We start from the raw sequence: 9394 nt of genomic DNA on the forward strand, positions 1-9394 counted from the left end.
TATATCTAATTAGTTATTATAAATAATTTAAGACATGTTTGTTTCCTTACTTCAGTCGTGATTTTACTTATTATGGTCATCTAAACATTGTGTCACTTAAATTGTAATAGAAGAAAAAATATTATAAATCACAATAAGTAAAAGATTAAATTATTTAAAAATATATTTGACTATCAATGCCACAAACATTTGGATAAGGAGAGTAACATATATTATTTGAAAATTACATAAAAAGTATTATCAATTACAAAAGTTAACAACTTAAAATATCTAAGAAAAAAATTGTTATATATTTCAAAAAAATACGTAAAAAAAGAAGCATAAATCACACAATTAGCAACTTCAAAAATTTAGAGGTCAACCTGCCTGCTTTTGTACGACTTTATTGGTCTTTTTTCTTGCCTTCATTTTTTCATCCACTTTAATTTGTTTGTCTTATTTTTTAAATATGTTATATATTTAAAAAATATGAAAAATTCATGTAAATCACAATAATTAATAAATTTAAAAGATATAAAGTATTTGGCTGACTCTCGAAATTATATTAGTGCCACTTAAATTGAAATAGAAGAAAAATTATAATAAATTATAGTAATTAAAAACTTAAATTATTTTTAAATATAATTGACTATCAATATCACAAAATTTTGGACAAGGAGAGTAACATATATCATTTTAAAATTACATATAAAGTACTACAAATTACAATATTTATCAACTTAAAATATCTAAGAAAAATTAATCTGTTATGTATTTCACAAATATATTTAAAAAATACTATCGATCACAATAATTAACAACTTAAAATATTTAAAAGATATAAAATATTTCGTTTACTTTTGAAATTTGTCAGTGCCACTTAAATTAAAATAGTTAAAAATATAATTGACTATCAATGCCACAAAAGTTTAGACAAAGAGAGTAACATGTATTATTTGAAAATTAAATAAAAAGTAATATAAATTACAATAGTTAACAATTTAAAATATCTTACAAAAAATTAATCTGTTATATATTTCAAAAAAAAATATGTAAAAAAATACTATAAATCATAGTACTTAACAACTCAAATGATTTAAAAGTTAGTTGACTCTCTAAATTATATCAAGGTCACTTAAATTGGAATAGAAAAAAATTATTATAAATCACAATAATTAAAAATTTAAATTATTTTAAAAATATAATTGACTATCAATGCCATAAAAGTTTGAACAAGGAGAGTATCATGTATTATTTGAAAATTTCATACAAAAATATTATAAATTACGACAGTTAACAAATTAAAATATCTAAAAACGGATTAAAAATATGATTGTTTATCTAAATTCTATTTATGTCAAATAAATTGAGACAAATATATATATATATATTGGACCCGTGCTAGCACGGACCCTCGACATCTAGTAAATATAAATATGAGCAAGTGCTATGCTTGATACAGTCTCTTTATTGAGCTATTGGTGTGTCGGGTACGAAATAAATATAAATACTTTTCAGTTTGATATGTAAGTAAAAATGAGGGAAAAACATAATTACCTCCTAAACTTGTCACCATAACTTACATTAGCACTTACACGAGCCACGTTTAAGCCACATTTCAGTCACGTCAGCGCCACGTAAATAATGTTTTTTAAGAAAATCCCATATATAGAGAGAGAGAGATGGGGGGGGGGGGGGGGGGGGGGAGATTATAAAAAGAAAAATGATATATGATTGTTCTTTCTTCTCCATAACCCCCCACCTCGCTCAACACCCCCCAAATCCCAAATCTTCTTCTTCAACTCCACCCCATCCCTTTTTTTTCTTCATTTGAAAATTTTCATTTTTCTCCCCGCCCCACCCCCGAAATTCGCAATCACCATTTTTGAGCTTCATTAATTTGATTCTACACTGAAATTATTGAAATTAATTATTTAAAAACTACAATCGTAAAACGAAAGATTTTGAGTTTCAATTTGAGGGTAAAAGAAATTAGAGATAGAGAAAAAGTGAATTTCTTTTTTTTTGTCAAATTTAGAGTGGTTGTCATTTTTGGAAAAAAAATTTGTTCGGTTCAGTTTTTGTGGATGATTTTTACAAGCAATTTGGTGATTCAGAAAATGTCAAATTTGATATGTATTTACCAAATTACTTGAAAAAAATATTTTAATATTTGTATTCATCAAATCCCATTTGTGAAATTCAAAAATATTTTCAGAGCAGCATGTATTCACCAAATTTCTTGAAAAAAATATTTTGATATGTATTTGATTGGGGATGAAAAATATTTTAATATATATTTGATTGAAAATGGTGAGAAGAGAGTAAAGAGAAGAGAGGGGTGGTGGGGTGTGAAGAAGATGAAGGTGGTGGCTGAAAATAAGAAGTGGGCCCTACTATTTTTTCTTTTCACTTTTTCTTTGCCTTAACGCGCCCATTTTACAATTTCTGCCACGTCAGCCTATTAAGAGGGTATAAAATTCACTTGAAAGTTATAAGAGGGGATAAATAATTACAAGTTAAGTTTAAGTGCTAAATTAAATTTAGTTGACAAGTTCAGGAGGGTTATTTATGTATTTTCTCTAAAAATTATTATTTTAGAATGATTATATATAATATTGACAATACTATAAAAGGTGGGGTGAGAGTAGGGATGTGGGGTTTTGGACTTACAGTGGTGGGTGAAGAGGAAATTCTTCGAGGATGGATACAATGAAAAATATGTGAAATGTCAATTGTGAAACATAATTTATTTTCCTATTTTCACTTGACAAGTCATTTTTTTAAATTTTAAGAAACTTAAGTTTCTTGAAAAAATATTTTTCAAAACTTCAAATCAAATTGAAAAAGAAAAGAACTTTTTATGTGATTATCAAATTATATTACTCTCTTTGTTGGGAGTATTTGCCATAATTTGAATTGATATGAAATTTGTGTGATTATAAAGCTAAAGGGCATAAACCAAATGATAGCTGAAGTGGAGAAGCGAGCTAAGTCCATAATATGTTACAACTATGATAGGGGGTCAATATAGGATAAATAACATAAACCCTATCATATTGAAACATAATTATCCTTTCTCCCGTTTTTTCAATTTAAATTTCTCTCTTCCTTTCTATTCTTATACATAAGTTGCCGATTATATACACTATTATTTATGTATTTGAACTAACTGATTTAACTATAATTAAAGAAATAAAGTATCTGCTTTAAATACATGACACAATTAATGCTATATTTATGAAATTATGATTGATTAATCACTTAAATTCAGTAACAACTTTTCAGTTTCAAAATTTTGAAACACCAAATCAATTTCAACGATCAGAATTAGAGATTGAGAAATCTCAAGTTGATTTCGAATCTCAAGTTGATTTTGACAATTGCATCCAAATGGCATCCCATGTAATAATATACATTGCAAACCAGTATTAGTTTAATATACAACAAAACTTAAATAAAATTTTTCAAAACTTGAAAACCTAAAACAATGACTAATATTCTTTCATATACATAATAATGATATGTATATAGGCTGAAGTAGACACACCTCAGCTTGTCTAATAGAGCCGTATACATAACTGTGTTACACATAACACTGTTAATGCATAACATATACATAACTCTGTAATGTATATGTTTTGAAAATACAACAGTCCAACAATGTCTGTTTCAAACATATACATAACAGATATATGAGTTGATATATATAACTGTGTTATGTATAACACTGTTAATGCATAACATATACTTAACTTTATAATGTATATGTTCTGCAATAAACAACCCATCAATGTTTGTTTCACCATATATATATATAACAAATTTAAAGTATGTGGGCTTATATACATCTATATCTATAATCTATATCTATAATCTATAATATATTAAAAGTGTGAAGACCCTTATAAAAGTGATTTGAATTTTTTGCCCTTCATTAAAACTCTACGTAATTAACAATATTGTCTTTTTACTATTTTTTTCTAATTATTATTAAATATATTTATAATAGTTTGATCCTAAAATATATGGGTTCAGAATTTAAAAGATTTGATACTTTTTCTAAAATTAGGAGTCCTAAAATATAGGTAAGGAATCAGTTTTATTTTGAAATTTGTCTAGGTTTAGTGTTAAATTTATGGTGCATATTTATTAAACAAAACCGTTGAAACTTTTTCACACAGAATCTGCCTTGTATTTGGATCTCTCAAACACAAATCCTAAAGCTTTGATACTGACATGTTCGTTCCTGCAAGGAGAATTGCTAATTTCTTAAAGTAGAACACAATGAAGGGGACAAGAACCATGTTCCTGCAGATGCAACACCAGTTCTTGATTATTAGCAAAAAATCTGTAGATTTTAGTCACAGTAAGACCTTAGTTTCTCCTCACGCAGATAAAGAGGTTGAATGATTCTGACTCAGGTTTAGTTGAGTTTGCATAATTGTATCATAAAATTATTTATAATGATAGTAAATTTGCTATTCTATTTCATTTATCTGTGATAGAAAATTCTCAATTATTGTACTTTGATTTAGAATCATAAATATGTCGATGCAATATATATATATGCACATTTCTACACATGGTCCAGCGAGTGTGGCATTTTTCTTGACAAGCAATTGCCTCTGCATTGCCTATGATAAACAACACCAAAAAAAGAGATATAACTCTAATAAAGAGAGTTTTTCATCCCTTTTTCTCTCTTCAAAAGGTATGTAAACTCTAAGGTATTAGATTTCTTGATATTCTTAAATTAAGTATATTCTCTATAGTCATTTTATACTTAGTTCTTATATTTATCATCAAGTTTTCCTTCAATATTAGGAGTTTTAAAATTAATTTAAAACAAAAAAAGGTCCACAGAAAATATAAAATTTTATTATTCTTTATCATAGATATGTGACCAATTACTTTCTACATAAATCAACTATTTAAGTAAAAAAGAATAGAAAAGGATTAAGCAAAAAGTAATAAATGAAGTCGTAAATGTTGGCCGGCACTCCTATAATTTTTTTTATTCTTAATTTTGAAAATATTTAGGGACCAAATATTTATATAGTTTTTTAAAATATATGGTAAGAGCAAAATATATAGAGAATTAATGTTGGTAAAAAAAAAAATTTTCTTTGATAATTTTTTTCTCAGAATTAGTGTTGATAAGTTTTGATTTTTCTTGTGTGAGATTGATAAGTCTATGGAATGGACGAGAGAAGGAACATTCAATTGCTTAATTAGGTCTTGAATTTTGACATTCCATTATGGATTGTTTTTATATCAATATGACATACTTTATCTTAGAAGATTTAAGGCTTATTTACGTTCACATTGTGTAACTTGCAAGTATGTAAGAAAATTTTTTAGATTTGTATTGTGATTCTTTCTTTTTTTTTTTTGCAGAAAAAGTGCGAAAAAGAATTCTCTATAGTGATTTCGAAAAGGAAGAAGCCTTCTAATCAACTTGTAGTTGAAGAGGTGATCAACGATGATAACTTCGTTGTCGCACTACATCCAACCACTGTGGAGAAGCTTCAATTCTTCCACGAAAATCTAAGTTGCGTGGACTCTTCACTTTTTATGCCTCACCCGTATCGTGTTCTCCAAAAATAGACTACTTTTGATGAATCCAACATGCACCTGCTAATATTTTTGAAGAGTTCGAGCAATATAAGCGAAAATATAATTCTCATCAAGGTTTTTTACATGGTGTTAATCAAGTTATTTTGCGTATTTTGTTAGTATTTACTTAGAACATGTTTTTCTTAGTGCTTCGACCTCTCTGACAATTTTTAACATTATGCAGAGGAACTATATAAAGAGGCAAAAAGCTCCTATTTTGATATGTTTTCATGGCAATTCCTCAAGCAACATCAACATTTATATTTACTACATGCAGTAAGATTGATTTTTACTCTATTTATTAATATAATTACTCCATTCAGTGTTAGAAAAAAGAGATTCAGTACTCTTTTCTAGGAATTTGTTAAATAAGACTGCTTTATTTTGTTAAATAAGACTGTCTTTTGAAGTAGTTATTGCTTAGATATTTCATTATGCTTTCACTTTTGTCACTTATTTAGGAGTAGCCGAGGGTCTATCGGCTAGCTTTCTACCTATGAGGTAAAGGTAAGGTTGCATCCCATCTACCCTCCCCTATATATGTCATTGCTATTGTTGAGACTACTTTTTAAAAGCAAATTTGTGTCAATCTCTTTACTTTTGATACTTACTGAGTGTAGTTGATAAAGACATACTCATAATTCTTCCAATGAACTTAAATTTGTATGTAAGAGGTTGAACAACTGATACTTGATCATTCCAAAACTTGGTGCTTTGCACATATCTTGTGGCACTATTAAGGTGTTTTTTATAGAGCATGATAAGTTTCTGCTTCCTAACATTCTCAACTTCTATGAAGCATTTATTATGCAAGTTGCTCTACGTTCATTTTGGTGCATTCATTGATCTGTGTGAATGCATCAGAGGAAGTAAAAAGGTGATTGAGTCCTATTCGAGACACAAAGAAAAAAGTGCTTCTAGAGAAACACAAGTTGGTGAAGACAGTTATGCTGGCGGCGTTTGTGAATAGTGATGGATCATATTATTTTTTTCTTTTAAAAATGATATTGTTTAGTTCACCAACTTTGAGATATTCTCAATTTTCACCTCATCCAAAGGAAATAACCAGAAATAATTCATGCCTAATTATATCTTTCACTTGATTGCTACTCTCTTTTTGTTTCTTAGTTTGTTCGAACTTTCTTTTTACGATTTTTATTTTACTGTTCATGTTGTAAAGTTTCAAAAAGTCTTGTAATGATTTTCCTTTAATCTTGATCCTTTATGTTTTATCGATTTTGTACACAAGCCTGTATGAGCAGAACTGAAAAGATGAGATAGTATAACAAGTGACAGGAAATATATGATTTAAAATTTATGGTTCCTACTTCCTAATTTTTTATAATGATAAAGTTAACATATAGTATATTGACAATGACTGGGTTTATAATCAAAATATTTTAATACATGAAGTATATAAGATTTAAAGTTATTGAATTCCTGTGAATCCGTACACAACATTAGAAAAGAATTTATGTAGCCAAAATTTTGGTTTGTTAATGGGTAAAAAAATGAATGAATCCGGTAAAAAAAAGATGGAGCAAGTAAAAATAAAAGAGATTTAATTTGGGATTGTAATTGAGTTTGAACTACAAACTACTAGGGTTGGATCGATTTGGTAGGTTAAAGGCAAGTCATCCATTAAGGAGACATTTGGTGTGAGGTATAATTAAGGAGACGTTTGGTGTGAGGTATAAGGTATAATAATCTTGAAATAAAATGCAAGATTATTTTATTATGCCTTTGGTAATCCCAAAATAAATAATCTCGGGATGACATGTTTCTAGCCAATCGACCCCTTTAGGGCATAAAAGTTTCATTTTTATCCAAGCAAGGCTTAAAACTGTCTAATTTCTAAAAGAGTAGAAAATCACTGTTCATCAAATAATAAAAAAGTAACTTACTATTTTATATATCTCCTCTCTCATGAACCTGTCGATTAAATCTGTTTTTTTAAATCCTTTTAGTAACTGAATACAAATCTAAAATAGTGAAACTAATGAATTTTAATTATCGAAAGTCTTAAACAATTGAAAAAAAAATTGTTTCATATATGTAGAATCCACATTATTTTGGCAAAAATGTTAGGTCATGCACACCGTAGTAAATTTTGCTATAACTTTTCCATTAAGGCAAAACATCACAAAAAGTTAATTATATGCTATTAATATTTATTTATATCATTTAAATAAATATAACAATGTCAATTGTTATTTTAATAAAATTTTTATGTACAATTTTATTGATTAACATGACATACACGTGCAACGCACGTACTCTAAACTAGTAATAACATATGTATATCGGATGAAGTAACAACAAATTTCATACATATGTATATGATGTGCCATAAACTCTTGGCAATGCCAAATTCCATACATATGTTTCAGGTAGGATTTAAGGTTGTTTTTTGTAGGATTTTGTGAATTAAAAATAAGGATTTGAGAATAATAGTAAATTCAAAATTTGAAAAAATAAGTTTTCTTAATTGTAGGCACCTTTTATGGAAATAAAAGTGTAAGAAGGGGAATGTAAAGTTATGTATATAGATTATAGAGAGAGAAATTGTAAATATAGAATATTTGTAATTCATTTGAGAATTTGGAATATTGTGTAATAAAAGAAAGTAAAGTTATATTTTTTTTTATAATTTTTCCATGTGCCTAAGAAGAACGATCGTGATTAGGCCTAAAGCTCGATTAAATTATGTGTGTATCATAAATGAATCAAAATAAATTCCCTGACTAACTTTTTTTTAAATTTTATCCTTGATTATTTATGTTCATTAGTTGACAAATTGATTCATCTTTTATGAACTTTGTGTCTATAAATAAAACTTTCCCAATTTGATTCGGTTCATCGATTTTTGATTTTGAAAATTGTGCACCGAGCACTAAACCGAACTAATTCGGATCAGTTTGATTTGATATTTCTAGATGGTTATTTCGGTGCAAGTGAGAAACAAAATGAGGACAAAATAATCAAAATGTTTAAAAGAGTTTACACTTATGCACAGAATTTGGGGAAGGACAACTCGGCACGAGGGTCTATTCTACATAGTTTTAGCTTGTATTTCTTGGGAGAAAATACATTCAACAGTGTTATTTTCATATAACTAAATTAACTTATACAATGGTGTTGTATTTTAATAATATTATTATTTAATATTATTATAATGCTAATTCATTATTATAATGGCCCTTTAAGACTTTTACTTTGTGGGAGGTTGCAGCAGTTATTTCTGTTGGAAGTTTGATTCGATTCATCGATTTTTTATTTTAAAAATTGTGCACCATGCACTGAACCGAACCAATTCGGCTCGGTTTGATTTGACGTGTCTAGATGGTTATTTCGGTGCAAGTGAGAAACAAAATGAGGACAAAATAATCAAAATGTTTAAAAGAGTTTCCACATAAACATAATTTGAGGAAGGACTCGGCACGAGGATCTATTCTGCACAGTTTTACCTTGTATTTCTAGAAAGAAAATACATTCAACAGTGCTATTTTCATATAACTAAATTAACTTATACAATGATGTTGCATTTTAATATTATTATTATTTAATATTATTATAATGCCTAATTCATTATTATAATGACCCTTTAAGACCTTTACTTTGTGGGAGGTTGCAACAGTTATTTCTGTTGGCAATTGATGACAACCATAATGCCATCAATTGGCAACATCCTACGTTTGCTTGGCTGTTTACATTACAGCCTTCAATTTCCCTCAATTGTAACTCTTGTGCTTTTAAACTCTTGGTTAGTGAAGGATGAATTTAATCACCATTTTTT

Source organism: Capsicum annuum, chromosome 4, assembly GCF_002878395.1.
Source record: "Capsicum annuum cultivar UCD-10X-F1 chromosome 4, UCD10Xv1.1, whole genome shotgun sequence".
NCBI lineage: Eukaryota > Viridiplantae > Streptophyta > Magnoliopsida > Solanales > Solanaceae > Capsicum > Capsicum annuum.